Source organism: Plectrocnemia conspersa, unplaced genomic scaffold, assembly GCF_051122295.1.
Source record: "Plectrocnemia conspersa isolate PC_06_02 unplaced genomic scaffold, ASM5112229v1 ptg000010l, whole genome shotgun sequence".
Lineage (NCBI taxonomy): Eukaryota > Metazoa > Arthropoda > Insecta > Trichoptera > Polycentropodidae > Plectrocnemia > Plectrocnemia conspersa.
Window position 1 is genome coordinate 31,745,874 of NW_028277174.1, and position 26,880 is coordinate 31,772,753.

The 26,880-nt window shown below is 30.1% G+C and overlaps 1 protein-coding gene across 4 annotated transcripts in view; it reads right to left on the reverse strand.

The window, feature by feature from the left end:
• Positions 1–26,880, reverse strand: part of stet (rhomboid serine protease stem cell tumor) — a 180,796-nt gene that overhangs the window by 65,914 nt on the left and 88,002 nt on the right. Inside the window, exon 1 of one of the 4 annotated variants that reach the window (XM_088195302.1) lies at positions 3,134–3,460. The exons of the other annotated variants lie outside the window; for them this stretch is intronic. The gene's annotated coding sequence lies outside the window, so the exon portion shown is untranslated. Of the gene's footprint in view, positions 1–3,133; positions 3,461–26,880 lie in introns of those variants that run through there. 4 annotated transcript variants of the gene reach the window in all.

A 26,880-nucleotide genomic window follows, 5' to 3' on the forward strand; every position in this document is an offset into this window, starting at 1 on the left:
TTCGCGCGATTGTAAAGTGGAATATTTTTAAAGTGGCAGGTTCGCACGGTAAGAGCCCAGTAAATATTAAAACATATTCAAGAGTGGGCTACTTTTAAATGCGCCACAAAATAATTATTAATATATATTATATTAAAAACAGAAATGAGACGCAATAAACATTCGAATTTTTATTGCTTATTTACGTAGTTTAAATTAACTTGGACATTATTCTAGGTTACTTTTTAAATGCGCCACTTTACAAGAACAATTGTAAATGTTTAATAATGAATGTGAAACAACAATCACAGCGAAATATTTGAGAAAAAAAATTATGGTTCATAACAAAGTCTGGGAAATTTATTTTTAATGCACATAAAATGAGATATTTAAGTATCAATTGTATTGATTGTTTTTTTTGCTTAGCATAAATTTACTTAAAACACACTTACGGGCGACTTTTAAATGCGCCCATTAAATATAATGAATAATTTAAACAGAAGAACTATTGAAATTACAACGACTTTTGCTACAAATGAAATAACAGCCAGAGTGAAATATTTTAGTATAAATTTCATTAAATATTTTTATTGTATACAAACACTGACAGGCTACTTTTGAATGCGCCATCAATTTTAAATATTTAAAAATCAATACAAAACAGAAAAAACAATGAAATATTATTAAAAATTACATCAATTTGTTGTTATATTAATATAACAATAATTTTTTTGATTAAATTTACGTATTTTAAATTATCTGAAATAAATTTACGGGCTACTTTTAAATGCTGTTTTAAAAAAAAAAACACTTAATAATAATCAAAATGAGATATTAAACAGATAATTTAGTATGAATTTCATTAAAATATATATTTTGAAAGCAATACATTATTTCTATAGATTTTTTTTCGTTAATATAAATCAACTTTCGGGCTACTTTTAAATGCGTTGCTATACAATTTTAATAATAACTATTTAAAAATAAACATAAAACAACAATTACAAGAAGGAATTTGAGAATAAATTATATTAAAACTGTATATTTTTATATTTAACGCATTAAGTTGATTTGCGTAGCTTAAATTATATACTATTAGATGCGCTATCATTATAGACTACTTTTAAATGCCCCAATAAAGCATCTAAATATTTTAATTTAAAATACTGATTCTGATTCTTCATTTACAAAAAAATATTTTTAATTTTAATATTATTAAAATAAATTTGTTATGATGTGTTTTAATAATTCGTAAAATATGAAGGGGATCTAAAAATATCTCGATTTAATAAGGAAAAAGAAGAAGGCGTTGCGAGCGTACTTTTGCGCATTTTCTTCATTTTTTTCCCCGTCGTCTCCTTCCTTTCCCCACCCATCACATCCACAACAGAAAAGCAAAAAAGCCGCGATGGAAATTTTGATGGTGCGTGAATTAATCTCACGATGACATTGTGTGAGCACGACTTGAGCGTCAGACGGACAGTTTCCTGTGGACAGTTAGGGAGCGCGAGGAAGTCGGTCGACGATACGATCCTTGAATAATAATGGTGATATGAAGAAGCAGTATGGATTTTGTTTATCCGACGGCTTTTTGTAGCAGTGATCATGAGGAGAACTTGGTAAATGAAAAGGTGGTACAGATGGCGAAAAGCGGCCATCTGCCATGAGCCAATTTCGCGAGGTCTCGTAATATTCAGATGGGTTATAATTTTTATACCTTGTCTCGAGCATGGCAATAATCATAAGAAAGAATGTGAAAACAATTTGGTTACGTGGTCATCGATTGATCATCGCAAATAATAGAGAAATCATTCAAGTATAATAGAAAGTGAAAAAACAGTAACGTTACATAAATTATATAAATTCAAATAAAATTATTAATAAAATATATATTTAAATCAATGTTATTCATTTATTTTAATTATATCTATGTAACAAGAGAATATCATATATTTTTATATCACAACGGTTAAAACACGTTATTTTGAATTTATCGGTTAAATAACGATGTTTAGAGTTAAATAAATATATTTTATGATTGATTTTGTATTAGTGAGATTAAAATTAATAATGATAAAAAATAGAAAAATAGTTTTTTCAGGCCAATAAATTTATATATTGAACAAGCAATTAAATTTCTATACTTAATTATCGATTTACTTTCAATCATAATTATAATTAGGAAAATTCATATTATTCCTATTGAGGAAATTAATTATTTATTAGATTTACTTTCGTACTCTAAAGCTACTTTTAAATGCGCCAAAAAATTATGTTTCTTTGATTCTGAACCAGAAATATCAATAATATTGTACATATTTTGTATTCATTTTTTTACCGAATATATCACATTTTTACTACTGAACATTTTTATAATGATATTATAAAAAACAACATAGGTAAAATCGTATGTATAGCTATTTTACATTGTGTCGCTAAAATGTTATTCTCTACGTTTCTGTACCATTCTGAACTAAATAGTATTAATACTTATTTTGAGTAAAATCAATATTTTTCTTTTACTAAATATATCACGATTTTACTGTCAAAACATATTTATATAAATTAAATAATATGTATTTCTATTCATAATTGAAATAATATTACATTAAAAATTTAATTGCGCTAATAAATCATTTAAATACGCAGTAAAAATATTTAATTAAAAATAAATTTAAAGCCTTAAAGAAAGAACTCTTATTTATTTAGCTTAAATTACTGCGAAAATAAATCGCTTATAAACGTTTTTAAACTAAATTTCAACAACACGTATTTTGAGTAAAATATATTTTTGCGGAATCTAAGTTTAAAAAATAAATAATTTCTTTGAGCTTAACATTCGCGTAGTTTAAATTAACTTAAGATTCAGACGATTCAGTTAATTTTAAATTTAACACAAAAATTACATTTTCTATTGCATTAATAAATCATCTAAATATTTAGGGTTTTTATTTAACAATATATTTAAAAATATTGGAGACACTGCTTAATTATTTTTAAATTAATAAATATTACATTTAGATTAAAAATGTAATTACACAATTTTATACAAAAAAGTTTCAAGCTGTATTATTTTTAGTTTTACATATTTTTAGATGATTCAATTAACGTATATGAATTAAATAAAATAATAATTAATACAAATATTACTCACCCATAGTTGCAGGCAATGATGAAATCCAGCTCGTCTTCAAATTGTTACAATAATTTTATATATATATATGTATATATATATGGATCAAAAACGGAATCAATATATAAAATTACACAATCGCCGACATATTCACTCCCGATTTTTATTTATTCATCAGCGAAATATAAATATTTTTTATTTACCACACGAATAAATAAATAGAAAACACTGCGATATAGAAGAAGAAGTTGATTTGGAAAAGTCGCGATGTTTTCGAGTGACGTTTGAAGAGCAACACACACCACGCGACGCGATTCGACCGCACGTGCCGAAAGCTGGCACTCGACTGATCCTACTCGCAGGACTTCCGTATGTGAATGCTCCCTCAGGGGCGCTCAACTGGCGGCAGGTGCAACCGCTTTATTGCGGCGCTCGTTTGCGTTTAATTCTATTTTATTACCGAATAAATTCAACAACTTGGAGTCTGTACAATTATTATGTCGACTTTAGTTTCATGGATTTATATCCGCATTTTTGTACTCTGTAACCTATTGTAATAGGTAGTAGAAAATAATTTTAAAAAGGTACTTAATAATAGTAAAATATTTATATATGATAAATCTAATATAAAAATAGTACAGAGTAGGTTTTGCAGGTTTTTTAAAACCGTTTTCTCAGTCAAATTTGTAAGATTTAAAAATTGATTAAAAATAAAATATTTACCCAATTAAATAAAGTTATAATTATAAGTTATACAATATCCATAATATTCAATTAGGATTATAGCAAAACAGGCAATCGTCACCACAGCAATTTTCAAATTTGTAAAATTTTAAAACTGGTTTTTAAAATTTAGAATTAAAAAGTTATATAACATTCGTAAAATTTAATTCAGATAATCAAATTTTAAATCATTAGAGCATTCGCTTCGGAATAAAATTTGTAGATACATTAATTAAACATGTCCAAATTCACTCGAAAACAGTCATTAATAAAAGCCGCTAGAGTTTTACTTAAATTTTTCACAGTATGGTCATTTTTTAATTACTCTTCAGTATAACTCCAGATTGTTTTCAAGGGAATATGCAGATATTCAATTGACTTACGTGTTTTATTCCGTAAAAAATATTTTGAAAAATATTGTTTTTAATGTAATAAAATAATTTCTTTCAATATATTTAATATTTTTTGTTGTTGTTGAATGCATATAAGATTTTTTTATCTAATATGCAGGGACATCGTATGGAGGTGGGGAGGTGCAGTGAGGTCATTTGCAGATTTTTGCATTTTAAGATTTTTTCAAACGAACATTTTACAAATATTCGATAAATTATTCAAATATTCATATAATTGAAAATTAGTACAAAAATTTGATTAATCGAATATTCAAATATTCTCTTCAAAACCTTATCCAAAATTTATCCCGAAAATATTTAAAAACATATGTTATTTCAGTGAAATCATATCATAATACATTTTCACCGGTAGATATATATTTTTATTAGTGAAAATATATAATTTAGCAGGCAGGTGCTAGTAAAATTATTTATTTACATGCAATGTGTATATTTTACAGGGAATGTGTATTTTTCACTAGTGAAGTCCAAATACATTTTCACCATGAGATATATATTTTATAGCGAAAATATAATTTAACTTATAATAAAATTATATGCTGCTTTAAAATGTCTATAAAACACAATTAGACAGTTGCAAAACGCACATCTGCTGTTCAAACCCAAACCTAACATAATGAAAGTTCTAAAACTAATTATAGTTTTAGAACTTTTATTAAGTCAAGTCCAAAATAAAAACTCTCAGGGGAAAATAAGCGGAAGAATAAGTACAGACAGACATCGCATCTAAAATATTGGTTCATAGTTTGTCTGCATTTCGATATTATACTATATTTTAAAAATATGATAGCTATCCTTACCAATTTTACTATGAATTTTTAATATTAGAGGACTAATAAAAGTATATTCAAACCGAAATTTGGTCAATAGGAGAGTCCACTGCGACGGTGACGGCACGATTTTATTGCTTTTGACGTGGATTTTTGACTTCTGAGAAGGGATAATTGTTTTTTGCGCTCTCCGATTGGTCAAAATTCGTTTTAGATGTGCTTCATTCAACGATTATAAAAAATCCTAATACGAACGCTAAATAATTACGACCGCACGATTTTATTGCTTTTGATGCGGATTCTAAACAGAAACGGACCCTTCAATTTGGCCAGAAAAATGCATATCATTTAATACTATGAATCTTAATGAACTGGAAATATTATTTGAACGAGCACTGAACGGCTCAATTTTGCCTCCCCCCCCCCCCCCCGCCTGGTAAAAGATGAAATGTACTATTTAGCTCGATTTTAATTTATTATGAAAATATCGATCGATGAGCTTAGAAAAATTTAGGTAAACCGAATTTGTGATGATCAATCAGAATTATAATTATTTAATAATTCCGATTTCCCAGTTACAAAAAAAAATTAAAAACTCTAAGGTTCACATGGAATTCAAAGTGTAACCGCAGAATGAGTAATTTTATACTCATGCGGAATTACGTTAATAAATAAATCAATAAAAAAAAAATAGAAAAAAATTCGAACCCAGGTCTTACAGGTGAATAGTCAGCGATTTATCCCACTCGTTTATCGTGCTGGTAATATAATCATAGTTTTATGAATTAATTGTTAAATACAGTTAACTTAAAAAAATACATTTTGACTTAAAATCGCTAAGAGTAAATGCATGTTTATTGTACTACAACAAAACTTCACGAATTTATGTTTTTTGGATAAATTTTTAAATACAGTTAATTTAAAAAATATATATTTTGGCTTAAAAATAGGGTAAACGCCAATTCATTGACCTAGAACAAAACTTTACGAATTTAAGTTTTAATCTCTAAAATTTGTTTCGATACAAGTTTGTCAAACTTTTTTGCTATATTTCAAAATTAATAAAATAAATTAATTCAAGTATGTAAATATATTCAGGTGAAAAATATATAAGATAAATTATTTCAAATACCAATTCGTTAAAATAAGCTAAGAAAAAGGCAATTAATATGTTTATTGAGAACCTGAAAAAGTAATATAAAATTAGATGGTACAGATTTTTTTATAAATATTTTAACAACCTTTAAAAGAACATAAAAAATACTTTGGAGTCAGTGAGAAAGTATTTTTAATTTTAGTTAATTTTGTTTCTACTATATACTATATGACAAGATTCATTTTTTGTAATAGCTATTTTATGTTTATTTAATTTATTTTTTATTACAAATCTAACCATCATGATCGTCATTTATGAATATTTATTTAAATCTGTAATTTATAATGTGTAATGGTAGTAAATATGATCTAAATCTATAAAATTAAATATAATGTAAATAAATTCACACAGTTTTTAGAGCAAAGAGAAAAAAAAATTCACCCTAAAGAGTGAGTTCCAAAAATTAAAAAGAAAAGTGAAATTCAAGCCAATTTTAGATGTAAATAAATATATATTTTAATTTTACGCAAATTAAAGATTGCAATCTATTGATAAAATAATACATTTAACAAATATATCAATGTAAGTCAAAACTTTGTTTAAAGAAATATTTCTGACTGTTGTCACGCAGGCATGGATTAAATATTAACTATGTAGTTAAACACTGTAATTTGTTAACCATGAACCATATGTAAAGAGCGTATTTTTTGTTCAACAAAATGAATTGTTCTAAGACTTATTTGTTGGAAAAAAGTACTTAGATTATAAAAATCGTATTTTTTGTGTATATTATTAAACAAAATAAAATAAACGCGCATCGAAAAAAATGCAAAACAAATTTCTGAATGTGTTTGAAAAAAAAATCTACTAAAAATATTCACGCATTCTACAGAATACTGAAGTAATGCGTTTCTAAGCCAGCTTAAAAATGAGGAAGTAATTGTTTGAATCGGCCAGACAAAACATAAATAATGGCGTCAGTTTATCGACTCGGCGCTGAAAACTAGACGCTCCCTATTCTTTTGATTGGGATAATGTTTACGGCCTATGGAATTAGGCCCGCGGCCAAGTTTCAATAGCGACTTGCTAAGTGAGATATCGCTTTGCGCGATTCGAACGATTTATCAGTCTGGCTAAAACAAAACGCCGATTTAATATCCCTGAAGTGCGTTTTGAACTTTCGAAAAAGTCTCCCTCGTAGACTTCCGGTTTGGACGCTTGCGATTGGCTGTTTTCCAACGAAAACGAACGACGATTACCGAATCGCTGTTGAGTCGATTCAGGAGTTGTCAACTAATTCAAAACAAAGCTTTAAAAATAATATTATGATGTACTCAATTTATCGGTAATTATATTATTTTATTTTGTTTGTTTCCTGTAGTTTTATTTCCTTTCGCTTAAATTTCGTTATACTGAGATCAGTATGCGTTACAATGAAAACATTTTATATGAAAGTTTTTTGGGGACAAATTAAAAATTCGTTATACTGGGAATTTAGGTATTTCGTTATTCGTTACAAAGAGATTTCACTGTAATGTTATTATTAAAAAATGTTTTTTGCATAAATTTCCTGAAATATACATTTTTCAAAAAAGCTAAAAATCATTAACACAAGCAACTACAATATGAACTATACATACACACAATTTTATATTAAAATATTTTTTTAATACAAGACTGAAAATGTATATTTAAAAAATTGCAATATCATCAAAGGTATTTTTTAATGTATAAAATATTCTCTTATTAGCTTGATTTTAATTATATATTAAAATAATAATCTGAGAGATAAGGAAAATCTAATCTGTAATTCTCGATCGAAATTTGAATTATTATTCCGATCTTCTAGACACGATTTCATTGCCATTCGAACCCAAGACTTTCAGGTATTAGTCACTGATTGTACCACTGGTCTATTGTGCTGGTGTTTTACATAATATTTAGAAAGTAAGCTATTCAATAAATTAAATGGTGCAATAAAAAGTAGCGCAAATAATAAATCTTACGATAATTTTTCTTGAGCCACATTTTATTTATTAGCTAAGGAAAACCGTGTTTTTTATATGTGACAGCTAGTTGAACTATTATATATTTATCGAATTTTAGAATAATGTTTACCTTGTGTTACAAAAATACAATAATAAAATAAAAACGTACATTATATAATGAGAAAGCATGTCCACAAACTGAAGAAAATTTGTCTCAAATTATAAACAGCTTATGTATAATATGAAGCTATTCTTCAATGAACGTACGTTACATGAGGATAGGTTGATAAATTGGCCCTTGTCCAAATACCTAGACCACAAATTCTGACAATGACAATGACAGCTCTTCCTGTTAACATTGTCTTAGCACATTAATAGAAGATCGCCGCCTTTATTACGCAACGTCGTAATTAATTAATTATTATTTTCAACAAACAAGCCTTTAAGTACCCAATTCGGATTCACTTCGAGCTTCGAATAAAATGACACTTGAATCACAAATTCATTATCCTTATCTCGGATATCATCACTCCTTTTATCGCCGACATCGAAACGGTCGTCACTCGTGACTTCATTGTATGCAAATCGATTATGTTTTACGACGCCGAGTTGAGAAAAAAAACTTGTCAAAATTTTCACATTTGCCCAGGATTTTGGCAGCGGCTGCCACGTGGGCGTAGAGAGCGTTGACCATCTTGTGTATTTTAATTTTTTTTTATTAAAAAAATAATAATTTTCAATTCTTTTCATGTGAAAAGAAGGCCACTGAGATGAGTTTTGACATAAAAGGGTTTAAAAAAGCAACAATCATTGTTAACCCGAAGCGATTACCATATATTTTGATAGTGCCACACCCTCCGGTCTCGAGGGTGGCTTATTGTTTATTCCATACTATTAACAAGTTCACACTGACACTTTGTCCGTCGGGAACATCTGAGCGAAACGCTTTCGACGAGTGTATATGCGTAGGATATGACGTTTGTGAGAAAGCATCGGTCGGCAACATTGAAAATATTTATTTATATTAAAAATAATACATATTGCACTGTACAGTCATTTTTTAAGGGCTCAAATTTAATTAAATATATTTATAAAATATCAAAAATACAGTGACAGGGTTGGGGAATATCCGTTACACGAAATAATATTCTTATAAAAAAGTAACAGACAACAATAGTCTGTTTCCGCCCCAAATCAATGCATTGACTTGAAGGTCGAGTGTAAGAAAAAGCGAAAAGACCTCACTTATCTCAAAAAGAGTATATAAACGCAAACATAGTGTACTTACGACACTTCCTTGGAATACACTTACAGCTGAAATAATCGCTGAACTGATAATAGCACAGACCTGCGATGTAAAAGTTATCTTGAATGTAAGTAGTGATGTATTTATTACTGGAAAAATATGAAAAAAATCGATCACGTAAAGTTTCTTCAGAAATTATACCTTTAATTTGCCATTCAGTAGAATGAAAAGTACAGTGAAACGGTTTTTATGTACAGTACATACATATTTATGATATATTAAAAAAATATTTTATGTGTGTTAGCATGTAAAAACGAGTATATTTAAACCACATAAAAATAGTGTTTGTCAAAATGTATTCAAATCGAATTTTGGTCAATAGTAGGGCGCAAAAAACAATTATCACTTCTCAGAAGAATCCCTTTAAATTTTCGAACTGGGGACGGAACCAGACTTTTTGTTTTTGTCTAAAATATTTAATATATATATATATATATATATATATATATATATATATATATATATATATATATATATATATATATATATATATATATATATATATATATATATATATATATATATATATATATATATATATATATATATATATATATATATATATATATATATTTAAAGGTTGTATATATCATTGTTATATGTATTGATCTTTATGTGCCTTTATTATTATAGTTCATTTTAAATGCATGTGCTATTAAAACTCTGAATAGATACAAGAAATCTCTGTTTTTAGAAAGTCAAAGAAGACAAATAAATAAAATAGTTTTATGAGATACGCGAATAATTTCATCGCAACGATTACAAGTATTAAAAAATAAGGATGTTGTGCTTAGTTATTGTTTAATAATAAATATTTAGAAGATTGCCGAAAAAAGTAGCTATTTCGTACAGTTAATGCAATCAATTTTTAAGGACAAAAAAGAGATGAATTTTTAATTGCTAAACAATTTCTATGAAGTCGTGGATGACTCAATGGTTACCCAGGATAAGATCAAAACAATGGTATAGTCGTCTCAAAAAAGATAAAAAAATAGCACGTTAAGTTTGATCGAACGCCAAGGTGCAATTAACCGTTCTCCTTGATTGTTGCGATATAGTCCTCTACAAATTCTTACAATTAGGTAGTACAGTCATTAAATAGTATTGTTCTGCAATTTTACACCTATTGCGTAAGGAAATCTGAATAAAATGTTCAGAATTGTGAGCAAATGATCACAATAACGCACTAGTCATGTCCAAAAACGACACCGTCGTGATGCCGCAGCCACCATATTTAGTAGATTTGATTCTCTGCGGCTTTTTTAAGCTCCTGCAGATACAAATATATTAAAATAACCATGAGATGAGGGCAAAATTGCGAGCCATAAATACTTTTTGTCTCATACACTTTTTCTTTGACAAAATATTAAAAATTAATCTTTAATAGAGACATAAAATATATTATGAAACATTTAAAGCTTTAGATTTTAATTATGGATTTTCAAAGATCAAAAAAGTTAAATTTCTGCATAAAAATCAATATAATAAATATTTTTTATTGATTTTTACGTTTACTTGTGATTTAAAATACTAAAGCATATTTTCAATAGACCGCTATTGAAATTATATAATTAATATTATTATTATATAATTATAAAGTGCATAAAAAACATAAAATTAAATACGATAATTAAGTGGTATTTATTTTCATAAAAAAATAAAATCACCAGCGATAAGGACGAAAATTTAAAACCCAGAAAAGCTCCTCAAATTTTTATTAAAATTTATTTTATTACATATTTACGATATATATGATTATATTTAAAAGCCACTTGTATAAAATAATTAGTTTGTTAAGATAAAATAAATACATCTCAATAATTTGCTCATCAATAATCAACGACACAATTTATAGTTTATCTTAACTTAAATGTTGTACAGTTTAATTATTAAACAGCTTGTTTTAGTTAAGTTATATATCTTTGCGCCTGGCGCTCATTTACTTCAACTATATTGGCAATTAAATTAATTTCGAAATTATATTACTTTTGCAAATGATGGTAAGTTATACATAATTTATTTTTTATGACTTTAACTGTAAAATTTAACTCGATTCTCACGGATTACTTTCAAATGCCTCTCACAAATTAAATTAAATTCTGAATTCACCATATACATATATTTTTATATCGATTAACCGTTTAAATTTTAATGGAGATTAGAAATCGGTGTATTCTAAATATCAATTAAAATATTGAATATTTGTAAAGTTTAATCGCAGCATTGAGCTACGATTTAAACTAAAAAATTTGCATAGATTAGCAAAAATTAAATTTTTCACTTTGTGTATAAATTAATGAAGTCATGGTTAATATCTGATTTGTATCAGTTTTAAGTATTCTATAATATGTAGATACTATTTCTTATGTATTTTAGCTCACTTCCTGACTTTCGGATGCAGTCACACGCGATATCCGATACAAAAAATATATATGTATGTAAAACAATGATTAAGATTGTGTAACCGATTCACGGTGGTTGTCAACATTAGCGCTGAGTAATTGGATTTAATAATTGGGAACCGAAATCACAATGGTCCATTGTTTTTGTCGGAAAAACGCTAATTCGGCGCCGTTGGCCAACGCACGAACCTTTTCCACTCTTCTCGACGCTTGTTCTCGTTGTAGTCTCTGAAATATTGAAATGATATTCGTATCTGTGTCGGGGATCTGCGTGTCCTATTAGACGACTAACCGAGTGTTACCGGTTGTCATTGTGGAGTAACAAGGCGATAACAAAGCCACCTCTCCAATACAAATATGAACAATCATGTTGGCATTGTATTAAAATTAACCCGTTTCACTCTTTGACCCGAGAGCTTAGGGGTGGCGTCCGAGCAGCAGATTGACAACATTTTTTTTATAATTTGACACATATACTAATTAAATAACTTTTATTAGCTCATAAAATATTCCTCATAACAAAGCCGAGCAGCTTGGAAGATTTTTATGCATAGAGAGAATCTCCATTTGCTTTAAAAAGTAATTCCGAGTTTTTCTAGCCAAAACAGAAATAATATCATGGCGAATATCAGGCGCGTATAGTGAGATACATTTCCTTTCGCTCGCTCGCGTGTTAAGTGACGAGAGTGAGTGAGAAGCAGTGGATGTGCGGAACTTTTGCTTTCGATTTTTTAATAATTATTAAATTATCTTAATGGCTGAAACATATGATCGGATTGCCTCAGATTATGATGCAAGGTTTCATGATATATTAAAATACATTTATTTTAATGGGATTCAAAGCAGCAAAATAATTTTAAAGATGCTTAAAGATTAAAAAAATAGTAGTAGTAGTAGGCTCGCTTCGAATAGGACCCGTATTTTGTCGGTACGTAATTATATATAATTTTGAAAGCTTTAATACCCTGGACGGCACTTTGCAGACTCTTGGTCCTGTTGTTCCGAATCCTTGCGCTTCTAATAAGGCATTTAATGACCCCTTGCTATAGTATTTTAGGGCAAGGAATTTAAATTAAATGCCTTCACCGAACAGGTGTCTTTGACCCATATTATCAAAAAGCGGCACGCTCCTAAAACCTGGTAACCTTTAGAACGATCCTCTCTCTTTAAAATGCGGGTCAAAGTAGCACAAAAGAGTCGTTCTATTGCAATCAATATGATTTTATTGTGATTTTAAATAAAAAATGATATCTTGTGTATTATTTTATAGGATTTTCTCAATGAAAATAAAGTAAAAAAACTTTAGATTTTAAAGATTAGAACTTAATGTAAATTCATAATAAAAAAAATTGATTTCAGTGAAAATAGAATCGTCAAATATTTTAAGACGCTTTTTTATTATCACTCGCTATTTCAAAGGGTTTTTAGTATATGTTATGGAATGATAAAAGCGTCACAAGTGTTACACAAGTATTTTTAAAAAATCCGAATGAGAAAACTGCAGAAGTTATGACTATCCTCGATATTTCCAAAAATGTTAATATTTTTTATAAGATAATAATAATAATTGGATCAAGATTGGAAAGTTCCGATCTACTTGCAAAGTTGAGCCCATCGGGGCCTATCCAGTTAATTTTTGGCCAAATTGCCTTTTGAACGAATACCGGCAAAGGCACGCGGCGATTGCCATCTGCTTCGCTTTAATGGATATCTTCGGCGTTTAGGAGGCAGATGCTGATCTCCATCCAGTAACTCGATTAGAGGGCACAATTCCCAAAAGAGGCTAGTAAAAAAACATCAGTGCAATTATTGTGCCTGAGGGGTAAGATTTCATAAATCGCGTGTTTGTAACTCTAAACAATAAAAGTCTGGAGAAATAATTATTATAGATAGGTATGTGCATACATCTGAGGATTTTTTTTCGTTTCGTTTTCAATAATTCGAATCTGGCCCGCCCCGTAAAAATTGCCGCCCCGGGCGATACTCCTTCAGTAGTTCACTGAGCCGAAAAGGAGCGTGGCGCTAGGCACACTTGCCTAATTTAGCGGCGGAGATCAGGGGCGCCTCTTGGTAGGGTATCTTTTTTTACGGCAAAAATACTAATTTTTGTATAAGTTGTACATACGAATTGATGGTGCAATATTTTATGCATGTTTTAAAAAATAATCAGCTTCATACAGTAAATTAAGCTCATGTTTATATTTTGAACAAATTTATACAAATTAAAATCATTACTATATTTTTTAAATTTATCAAAAAACCGATGTAATGATATATATAACGTATATCCGTATCGTGTACTTGAGAGCTGATTAAAGAGCGCGTATACCCAAACTTTGAATAACGATGAAATGGATGGCTCTCGAACTGACTGTGTTAATCAATGAAGCACTGATTAAACTTGTTATGAGGCGGTGTTGACAATCCGCCAATGCTCAGAGACTTTTAGCTGTAAGCTTTAAAATGCTTTGCGATTACGTCCTTTATCCTTACCATCGCGGCCAAGACGTTAGTGCTCAAGATCACTTCTCTTGCACGAGTTATCCGGCTCCTCAACGAGCATGCGAACTAAAAGAATGTTTTTGGTGATAGTTTAGAATAGTGCAAACATGGACGTCATTTTGGGTGGGCAGGAGCATTTGCCTATCCTAAAAAATGTATGTAATTTAATGAAATACTATAAATTTTAATAAAATCGAAACATTAAAAAACGACTAAAAATCTATTTTCCCCCACCTCCCTCCGGCATGAGAAAAGCTAAAATCTTGGATTAATGAAATACATTTTCACCGGTAGATATATAATTTTATCAGTGAAAATATTATATTAAAGGTGATAGTACAATGATATGATTTTAACTGTTCCAAATGTAGTAATATATACATTTACATACTAATCATTATATATTTAAATATGATGAAAAAATGTTACAGTGAGTGTAATTTTCGGTGAAGCCCAAATACATTTTTTCCAGTAGATATATATTTCTACTAGCGAAAATATAATTTAACTGACGTAAATTATATGCTACTAAAATGTCTATGAAAATCATTTTGACAGTTTCGAAACGTAAATTTGCTGTTCAAACCCAAACCTAACTTACACGAATTGACCAAACCCAACTTGACCCAATGGAAGTTTTAAAACTAACTGTTTTTGAACTTTTATTATGTCAAGTTCAAAATGCAAACTAACCCAACTCATCTCTAAGCGGAAGAATAAGTGCAGACAGATATCGCATCTCCATAGTTTGTCTACATTTCGATATTACACTATGTTTAAAAATACGATAGATATAAGAGGGCTAATCAAAGTTTATTCTAACCAAATTTTGGTCCACTTTTGGCCAAAAAATTACGTCAAAAGCAATAAAATCGTGCCGATTTTATTGCTTTTGACGTGGATTTTTCACTTCTGAGAAGTGATACTTATTTTTGCGCCTTCCGATTGGGTGTTTTTATCGATTGTAACGGTATTGTCCATATTCTTATAAATTCTAATAGTCACAGTTTTACGCTTTTTGCGTAAGACAATTTAAAAAATGTACAGAACTATGGTTAAACGATTCTTGAACATTAAAAGTACAATGTTTTGTGTATATATTATATATAAAATATGTAAGTAAAGCTTACCAGATATTTGAAAATTGAAAGCCATACATCATGTGCTTTAACACATTTTTTTAATATTTATATTTACTATACTATAGCTGTTTTGACTTATCAGATAGTTCGGAAGACTGCGATTACGATGTCTTTGATGTCGTAACGCATTGGGCCGGTTAGATATACAAAATTATAATAATAATTCACTACGCTCATGATCGGCGCCGATTCAGATATCAGCCGCGATGATTTTGATGGCTCCGAATCATACAACATAAGATCGCGGTGTAATTACACCCATCAAAAAGCATTCATGAAAATGAAACATGCACCTTATGCGCCCTCTGGTCTGGAGCCGGCCCTTTCGCAAAGGGCCCAGGGCTCGGCTCCCGCAGGTGCAACGCCTCGGGGCGCGTCTCTTACCTGACCGAACCAGGTCTGCAACAACAACAACGATCGGGCCTAGCCCCGGGCAACAAATTAGCCATTAAAACATTTAACCGGCGGGTCTCATTTCGCCTCACTCGGCCAAGATCGAGGGGTCAGGAGCCGAAAGGGTTCAAATTTAACCGAGGCAATCTTTTTTTTGAGGATAACTTAAATGATTTTTAAAGTTAAGATAAGCAAACGAGAGAATTTAATTAGAATGCCGATTTTATGTCATATTGCACTCTACTTTCATCGACTTGAATTACATATCTATAAATTGTAACCAGTTGATTCGTGACACATTTATATAAAATGTAAGGGAATGGATGGTTTCAACTGTATCATGTCGAAGTACAAGGGCTTTTCAAAGACCTTTGTGTCAAGGGTGTTTATTTTTGTGCAACAATTGAGGTCGTCACGTAAAGTTTCCGTGGTTGCTTCCGTATAGATATTGCAATAATACCGGTATTACAAAGAGATTGACACTTACAACATTTTTTAAATATTTATTACATTATTGGCAAAACAAAAAATTATGTTACATTATGATTATTGATAAGCAAAACCCAAAGATTCGTATACCCTGGCAATTATTGTTTAATTATATCATTATTTCTTTTAATGTTTACCACGGTCCAGAACGAGTGATAATGTTTTGTAGAAATTTGTGACTTATAGATTTTTCTGTTTGATTATGAATTATGAAATCAGTATCTGTAAAAAAAATTCACAAAGTGGAATACTGAAGAATTATATGTAAATATAATTAAATAATGTTGCGACATATTAGAAACTAAATTACATTATTTATTAAATAAAGCACTCTCCGAAAGAGAAATACCTGATAATTTAAAGACTGCTACTATTATACCTATACTTAAAATATAAAAAAAATGGTAAATAGGTTGAGAAAATAAGAGTAATGTTCATTGTATGGAAAAAGTGATGAACGCAGTAGTAATCAAACAGTTTAAGTAGTTTATTATTTATCAAAACATTCTATGCGAACAACAATCGGGATTCAGAGAAAAACGTTCCAATGAGACTGCATTATAAGTAGTTATATATGTTGTTAGCCAAGGATACAGATACATCAATGAAGCAGTTTTCTTGGATTTAAAGAGAGCTTTCGAAACAATAAATAGAATAGTAATGTCCAAGAAATTGGAGAAAATCGGTATAAGTGAAAAAGTTTTAAGATGGTTTAGTAAATATTTAAAAAAAAGAAAGCAAATTAAATTATGCGTATTCCAAAGAGATCGAATGAAGCGCATCTAAACAAAATTCTCAATAGAAGTGCGTAAAAAACAATTATCAAGTCAAAAATCTACGTCAAAAGCAATAAAATCACTGACGCACTGAACGTGTTAGTATACAAATTTGTACTACACTCTACCATCATGGTTATAAAACAGATATTTAATAATAAAAAAATGTGCGCTTACAATAAATAATATAATTTTATTATACAACATATGCTTGCTGGGTGTGGAGTAACACTAGTATTACTAATGCAGTGAGAAAGCTCGGTAATGAGCGTTTCTACTGCGACGGCACCGACACGATTTTAATAATTTTGACGTGAATTTTTGAATTCTGGGAAGAGATAATTATTTTTGCACCTTCTTATTGACCAAAATTCGGTACAAATACACTTTGATCAGTCCTTTTATATCAGAAATCCATAGTTATATCGTTAAGAATAGCTATATTTTTAAAACATAATGTAATATCAAAGTACAGACAAACTATGGAGCAATATGTATTGTGTAGATGTCTATCTAAATTTATTCCTGAGAGATGAGTCGGCTTAGTTTGTATTTTAAACTTAACCTATATAAGATTACAAAACTATATTTAGTTTTAGAACTTTTATTAGGTTAAGTTATTATGTAATAAAAAAACACAGTTCGTTTTTTTATAGAGATTTAATAGCAAACCCTGCAAATAATGTTATCAAGCGATAAGCCAAATTCTAACTTGTTATATGAATATATAAAGTCGCATTACTTACAAGCGAGTTATTGAAGCGTTCAATTATTTTAAGCGTACAATTAAAATACATATAATAATAAAAATACTTTTAATAAGCCATACATTTTTTCTGATTTCGAGGGCAGTACTATGGACATAGCACTCCTGAAAGATTAGGGTTATAAAAAAGAAATTTGAATTTTGAAAAAAATTAATTTCGATTTGAAATACTTTGAGGGAGTCTAGGAAAATTTATCGCCAGCAATTCACCGCTAGCAATTTATTACCAGCAGTATAACGCCGCTTAAATTGATCGCATAAACAGTTTATATTCTACAAATGATCGCTAGCATATTTTACCGTCTAGAAGCAGTGATATGTGTCTATACAAACTTGCTTATTCATTAATTGATTAACAGATGATGAAGTTAAAATTTTTTTTTAATTTAAGGCGTATTTTATGAAGTTTAAATTATATTCTGTTCCAAAATGTAATTTAAACTCAATTTGACATTTTCGAAAGGAACATAAACGAATTAATCTAACGGAAGTTCAAAAACTATAACTAGTTTTAATACTTTCATTAGGTTAGGTTTGGGTTTGAATATTTTCAATAGTATGAATATAATTTTATTTACTAGGCCATTTAAAATGCAACAAGAAATTGATTTTTAAATTCACATGTTTTTTGAGTTATAATAATATATAAACATATATACAAATGAATAAAAAAAAAACTTTCAAACGCTAATTGTATTATAACTGAAGAACTGCAAATTAAGTACATTTCAATTACTTTTAAAAAATATAGCAAGGTGTATTCATATAATTTGGATCTCACACATTTTTTATATTTGTATTCGCAGTGGCCTGAAAAATCGTCCACGTCATAGTTTGAACACCTTTCGTGGTTGCTATAGTAATCGGTCACTTTTTCACTATGATGGAAAAAATGGCATGCGTCAGCAGGGGTAGCATATGGTGTAAAATCGCAGGCTGTTGTACAAATTCGGTTCGCTAATAGATCGTAAATATTGAGACCATTAATGCCAATATTGGACAGCCGGACCGACAGATTGACGCTGGGGGATAAAGCAATTGAAGGGTTTCTCTAAGCGACAAAATTTTTGCAGAATTATATCTTGAATATTGGTATGTAAGAAATAAAAAATATATATTCCTAATAATATTTGCTACAAAAAACAACATTTTTATCGTCGTTATGTCGCAAAAATTCACATTTGAGAGCCGCTGATATGATATATTAGAGCCATAAAGGGCAACACCCACCAGAAAGCTCCCGAGGGGTCCACCGAAAAAAACGATGATACGAAAAAAATGGTTTATTACCTTTTTTTCGTATTTGTTAGGAAGCGGCAGAAGTGTGCCAGCTTTGCGCTAAATGCGTCATGATTAATTTGTTCTAAATGGAAATGCATTCTCGATAATTATACACTGAGTGTATCATCACTCTCAACATAAATACTTTATGATAGAACGACTTCTATATAATCATTTCTTCAAGTAATAAAGCAACTCATATATGTTTCTATGTAATGAACAATTTTTACTAACTTAATTCCAATTAGTAACATATAATATATTCATCTGCGATTAATTCTCTAGTGTGGTCTTCCATATGATCTGCTAGAAGTTATGTATTTTTGATTTCAGTGTTAGGGCTTAACAATTGAACCACCCTTCCATTTATCGGCGGGTCTTAAAACGATCAAAAAGCTTTGAGCAAAATTTACAGGCGTGAGAAAACAAATAGAACTGATTCTAAACGTCGCAGACAAAAAGGATATTTTTGGTAAAATAGAACACAACCGAGAAGAACGATTTTTGCATGACTCACAGTGCATTGAAAAAGTATTGCCATTCATTAGTGATGTTAAACTAAATTAATTTAAAGCTGAGTAAAATCTAAAAATACAGCATTCAAATTCGCGTTTTATATAAGCAGAAAAAAGATCAACTTAAAAATAAGATCGTTAAAAAATAATGTACCTATTTATTATTTTGCGACGCTTAAAAATAAAAAGCAGAGCTATTCGAAAATATAAACACACTCCGTTCTTAATGTGTTTTTTTTACTTATAAAAAACTTTTTCTCTATGCATCGCTTGGGGTAGAATCTGAGAGTAAATAGGACATGCATAAAAAAGTGCACGTTATATTTAAACAGTTGTGCAATTGAAAATTTTCGTTGGCTCAATTTTTTCACTCAAATTTATTGTGTTATTTCGGCGTGTTCTAATTTTAAAGTGTGGCGCCATTTGTGTGTGTGTAACATTAATCAGAAACCCGAGTAGTTATCTTTGACTGTAACCGCCTTTTGATTAAGCAGGTGTTATTTGTTTTACTCTTATTTTACACCTTACGTGTGTGTATACCTGCGAAACCACAACTTTTTGTCCCGACACGGCCAGGGTCGATCTCGATATTTTAAAGTCAATATATGTAAATATAATACTTATTCATCGTGTATTGTTTTTTTGCTATCCATTTATCACGTTAAATTTAAATTTATTACAAAAACATAATAGGTAGTTTTATATACAATACAAGTTTTAAGAAAACTGGTTGGATTCTGATAATTCTTCGAATTTTATTGTATACATGAATCATAACATGCTTAAAGTAAATAACTACCATGTTTACTATAATTATGTTTGGTAATAATACATTTCCTTAAATTTAATGAAACATGGCTTTCACTATTGCTATTCGACCCTTTGGATTTGGGATCTAGACAATGTCTATTTTAAAACGTAAACACATTTTGGGGCATGTACAAGAAGCGATGCAATTGACCCGCAAACATTCACATCTGCGATTCATCAGAGTTGTCTCAAACTAGCATTATATAAAATATGATCCTTTATCATAGAGGAAAAGCGTGATGAGATACGTCAAGGAATTTCAGCATCAGATGTGAGCTAGGCAGATACGTTATTTGGAAGATAGGCAGGGGGCATCTGCTACTCATTGAATTTAGCCAGAAAAATGCATGTCATTTATTGAAATACTAATGAAATAAACTTTTGAAATATTTTATTAGTTAAATAAAAAAGAGATGCAACTGGCCCACCAACATCCATATATGTGATTCACCAAAGCTGTCTCGAAACCTGTCTTTAAATATCGGCCTTATCCCTGAATACACAATTCAACACAACACAAAAGTATTATTCGTAGCGAAAACTAGCACGAACATGTTTCCATGCTCCCATTATTGACTTCAATAAGAAGTTCCGTAAAAAAATATGGTATGAGTATCTTTTTTCTTGAGTTCCTATATATATTTAAGTCTATGGCTACCTCAATAATAGGTTTTGTTTTCAGCCCCTTTCGGTGGAACGGCCAATTAAAAAATGATGGCCATTATTTTATTATTTTTAAGACAAATTGTCATTAACCGCTAGAACAGATTACGAACTACCGGTTCAATGTCGTTATTTAAAAAAAATATTGTCTGATTCATGGCTAGTAATTTTACTTAATTTCTAAAAAGGTTTTCTCACGGTTGTGTCTCATTTTACCAAACAAATCTATTTTTGTCTTAGACTTTTAAATTAATTTTGCTAAAATACTGTGTTTATACATGCTAATTTAATCCCTCCATTGTGTGGAAGGTTCTAATAATAATAAACAAAATTACAAATAAGACTTTCTCTTAAAATCATTTGTGATTATCAAAAGCAATTTAGTCCAAAATCCCATCCTGGCTCCGTCCTCTCCGAAGGTCGCGGGCCGCAAAAAAGGTTCGAAAATCGCCGTCGGCGGTGAGAATAAATTAAAAGCTAGCGCCGTATCTGATCGGAGCCACCTTCGACGACGAAGCTCTTAACGAGATACCGAAACAGCGGAATGGAATTCAGAAGGAATTCCGGATTTCCTATCGACCATTATAATTACCGATCGATCTGCTTGACTCATCCGAGCTGTGAAATTCCTCACTGCGCAAACAATTCATCATTACTCACATCGGAAAGAGTCGTTTGCGGTTTTTGCGGTTATGTCATGTGAAAAAGTCACACTGTTGAGGTTAATCGTCAACTGTGCGAATTTTATTTCAATTATTGTCGTTTTTTATGTTGCGATTCTATGCATTGTAATTTCTGGTAAAAGTACATTGACGTTGATTCTGAAATATTATGGAATTTTCAATTGGTTTACAAAGTATATTTAGAAACGGTTTTTTATTTTCTTTTGCTAATTAATATGTATTTATATTGTATTAGAACAGGTATGCCCAATCATTTTATGTGTTTAAATTATCTAGTTGATCGCGTGTCCACATTGAGGAAATTGCTACATCGATGTTGAAGTGCTGTCGAAGCCTCGTTTTATGTTTTACAGCAAATACGTCACGGCGTATGTTTCATGCTATACATATATTGTATGTTTCATAGCACTTTATTTTGGAATCATTCTAATGTGGCATTGTTTGACACTTTGGCAGTAGCTGCGCAATTAGCGCTAGATCATTTAAACGACAATTGCAAATTTATGAAAAGGAAATAGCAACGCGTTTTGACAAAAGGTATAATAACAATAAGATAATACTCAATAACACAATTGCGTAACTGAGCACGCCCGAAAATAACCATAAAAACAACCCTTTCTGCATAAATAATACAACAGACAATGCGTCTATCCAGCGTAAGAACCTCTATTGTAATTTACCCTTTGCATTAATGACGTCGAAATGCGCTCAACTTGTAGTTTTAATTAATCATGGCGTGAACATATTTCATTGTCCGAATATGCAAGCGATACAATTGGCCAACCAATTTGATAGAGACGTCTCGAATAAAGAGTAGAAAATATATAACACTTTGTCACACCAATAAACGAATAAGCAATTTGAGACGAGAGGGTTAGAGACAATCACACGCATCGAAAACAGACGATTACACGATTCCAGACGACAAACAACCAGACCGAGACCGAAAACAAACAACATCTTTGCGGATCATACAGAGGATCACTTCTCGACCAGCGCTCAGTCTACAAAATATTTACAACTCGACACTATTTTGCTTTGGTAAATTGTACAACTTAACAATTAACTATTACTAGCTTTATCCAGCGTCTATTTTGGCTGCAAAGTCACATATTTTTGACCGCAAAACCCGAAAAAAGAAACATTTCAATTTATTTAACATACTTTGATGCAAAATTAGTGTCCGTTTCTTAAATTAAAAACCTGAATATTTTAAATAGATTTATTAATAATGCTTAAAAAAATTTTTTTCAACATTAAAATAATTATGCAGAGATTAAAATAAATAGTTAGTGCTATATTTTTGATTTATCAATATTCACACTTTCTGAAAATTCCCATAATGTCAATCGAGATGCTCGTCATCAAATTTGATGGGATCTCTAGCATGGTTCATCTTACAAGAATAAATCTCCGAATGAAATTGTTGAACCAAAAATGACGCGTTTTTGCTACATTTTTACTTTATATTACAGTACGTTATTAGTCACTGTAGTTACATTACTTCCTTTTTTGAATTTATGTAACTTGAAAATCATTAAATATTTTCTTTTAATTGGCAGTTGTTACACGACCGAAGGCAAAACGAAACTAACCAAGAGTTAGAAGTAGAAAATTTTAATTTACAAATGAAAAAGTAACTATTCCAAAATAAGATCAAAGCGGCAATAGTTTTAGCATCAAACCAATATATGTATATATCTACGGTTTCAAAAGCTCTTTTGAAATCAAAGCTTATGTGATTCAAATCGAAAATAGGATCTTCTACCATTGATCTATCGCCTATAAACATAAATTAACTATATGGTTTTCGGTTCGCATTATACAAATTTATATTCTAAAACATGTTGTTTATTTTAGAACTTATTATTTATAATTTATGTTAAACGAAATAATTTATTCACATATTTCGTGCAGAATCCTAGTAACTATAACCGACGCGAATACCATTTTTAACCCAAAAAAATAATACCTAGTTAATTTTGATATATACTTTGTAATGTTGAACAGCGTTGGAAAATTCGATCTTAATACCCGACGATCACGCGAAATTTATTCTTTTATAACAACACACAATATATATAATAGCAATATCCATATGGTGTTATTTTTTTCTCTATTGTGATGATCATATTTTTTAACCGTGAAATTGGGGCTAATAAAATTTTAAAGCATCACTTTTTAGCGCGATTCTTATTCCGATAAGGCAGCGCAAATATATATATAAATTGGACGGAACACTAATAAAGTGTTGTCTTTATAGTGTCGTTATGGAGAACGGCCTTAATAAAATAGCAAATTTTAGGGTTTTTGGTTTAGAACGGGTGTCTTTTTTTCGGCGACGGTGGCACGTGGCGCTGCTGCTTCACGAAATTACCAAAAAAATACAGACTAACTGTCGATTTGGATGGCCTTACGTGGTCATTATCATTTTTTACTGGAGCTCATTAGCATAATCGAAAGTAAATATTTTGGATGAGTTTTTTGTTCTAGTTTTTTCAACCGTGGGTACATTTAATGTCACCTGGGATAACAGCAGATGTGTAATTAATTACAGAACAGTTACATTATAAATAATTGATCCGCTTTATAAATCATTTTTAGAAATTAAAAAAAGTGTAATAAGAGATACATCTCATCTCAAAGTTTATTGAATTAATCCTCACTATTGCCAGATATAACTAATGATACAAATTTATTGCCGTCACACTACTAATTTGTGTGGTGGGCAATCGCTTAAGAGGAAATTTATTTTGATTCCATTCTCATTTTTTAACTTATACAAAAAAACTTCATCCGCTCACCGGTTGTTTTTTCAACCACCACATCCTTCCTATCACTACTTTTTTCGCTATCACCCCTGGCACGAGCGCCGTATGACGCCTAAAGTTTTTTTTATTTTATTATAATAAATTCATACGTGTAAAAAAATGTTTATAATATAAAAAGCCTTTTTTGTATCCACATCCTGAATAGCAAAAAATATACGAATTTATCTCTTATGTATTATATTTTTGATAGAATTAATAGTTACGCGTGTTGTATAAAAAATATATATATTCACCATACGGTTCATGACAGATTCTAAATATTGACGAAAAATCGTGTCATGTGGTTGTGATATGATTAAAAATGAGTGGGCTAACTAAAAAAAATATGTCCCATTAGTTTTACCTCTGAGTTTATATATAATATAATATAACAACAAAAAGCACTGTTTTTTGCTATTATTTTGCAATTCTAAAATAAATTTAAGAATCAGTTCAAATAGCAATGATGGAAAGCAGGACCTGAAAGTGAGGTTACGATTCCCTCAGGATCTTAAAGGTCAACTTAGCTTTAAAGGATATGAATATGACAATGTTTTAAGCAAATAATATATTAGATAATACCGGAATAAATGTCGTTTTTTAATGAAGCTAAAAATGCTTCAAAATATATTTTTCCTTTAAAGATCTATATGCCGAATTTCATTAGCATAAAATATTGGAGGCTTATTGGAGGAATGCAAAATATTCTTATAGCCTAATTTTCACATTGTCTGTATATTGATTTTTTCCATCTAGGTCTGATGAATGAGATATATGAGATAAAACCTTCCAGTAAAATTCTTTATTGTCTTTAAGAGAAAATTTCGTTATTTGGAGATGCGTATTTTCATGTTAAGAAACTATCCGATTTTTGTTGACAAGTGCATGTCTATTTTACTTCATAACTATCCAGCTGATTAAATATAATCCTGTTGCTATTGTTTGGCCAGGTTTTAGAATTTCTTAATGCACAATTTCTTTGCAATCCAACCATACACACAAAATAACATTTTTTACAGTACAATAAAAAACACATTTTACCACACGTGAAAAATATTTTGCTACTGGCTATTTTGGCACTGGAGTCAGGTGAAAGGATTGACGAATGTATGCTGGTCTGATTGACGAAGGTCTTTGCCAGCTAAAACACGGCCATAATAAAACGGCGACACATTCTCTTGGTGACTTTGGCGGGCTCGCAACGGCCGATGCGACCTCGTGCACTGTTCATCTATTTTTATATATTATACATGTAAACCACACTATTTCAATAAAATAGTACTACAGCGGCTCAATCTTTGTCTAATTGATACCCCTCGACATCCGTCGCAAAAAAATATAGTTAATATGGGCGGGAATATAGAATTTTCAAACTGTATTAAATTATGAAAAAATACCAGTATAAAGTGACAATCGCACAAAAGCGTTTTTGGATTAAATTTTTTTAATAACAACACATTTAAAGATAAGACTGAAATTTCAATAACAAGTCAGACTTTTAAAAATTAACAGTGAATCTTTTATCATCATCTAGAAGTGACTACAATGGTTTCACATATAAATATGCACCCGGGAAGCTATTGCTTCATTAGAGTGGCAATACATTATTAGGCGGAATTCTGCAGTATTTACTAAATAAGCATTCTCTCTTATTTGTACAAGTTTCATAAAAAAACGTTTAAAATACTATTGCTCACATTAAGATTTTGAGACTTATAAAGTAGATTTTGTTATCAATTACCACATAAAATAAAATTTATTTTAATAGCGTAACTGTTCCAGACAGCGCAGGTAGTAAAATCCTAAAGAAGTATCATACTGATTGATTTGTTACTTCTCCCTGTTTTAGTAATTTCGTTATTTTTAACATAATTCATATTATGTATGCACACTTAGCGTCCGTGTACTTTTCCCATGAGTCCATATATATTATATTTTATAGCCAGAAATGGTAATCAGTGCTTTTTGCCGGTTAATTACAGAGCGCGGTCACAGCGCAACAAAACGCGATACCTATCGCGGCCTGATGCGCTTATTACGACTAAGTGCATCGTAGTCAGATCCACAAAATGATACATATCATTAAGGCGGAGACAGGTGCGGAACAACCGTGAAAAAAAATGGGTAACGTGTTATCATAGTTGAGGTATTACGGTCAAATTCTGTGCGTTATTGTGACGTTTGTTACGAGTTCTCGGAATAGATATAGAATTTTAGATGAAAATATGAACAGGAAGGTG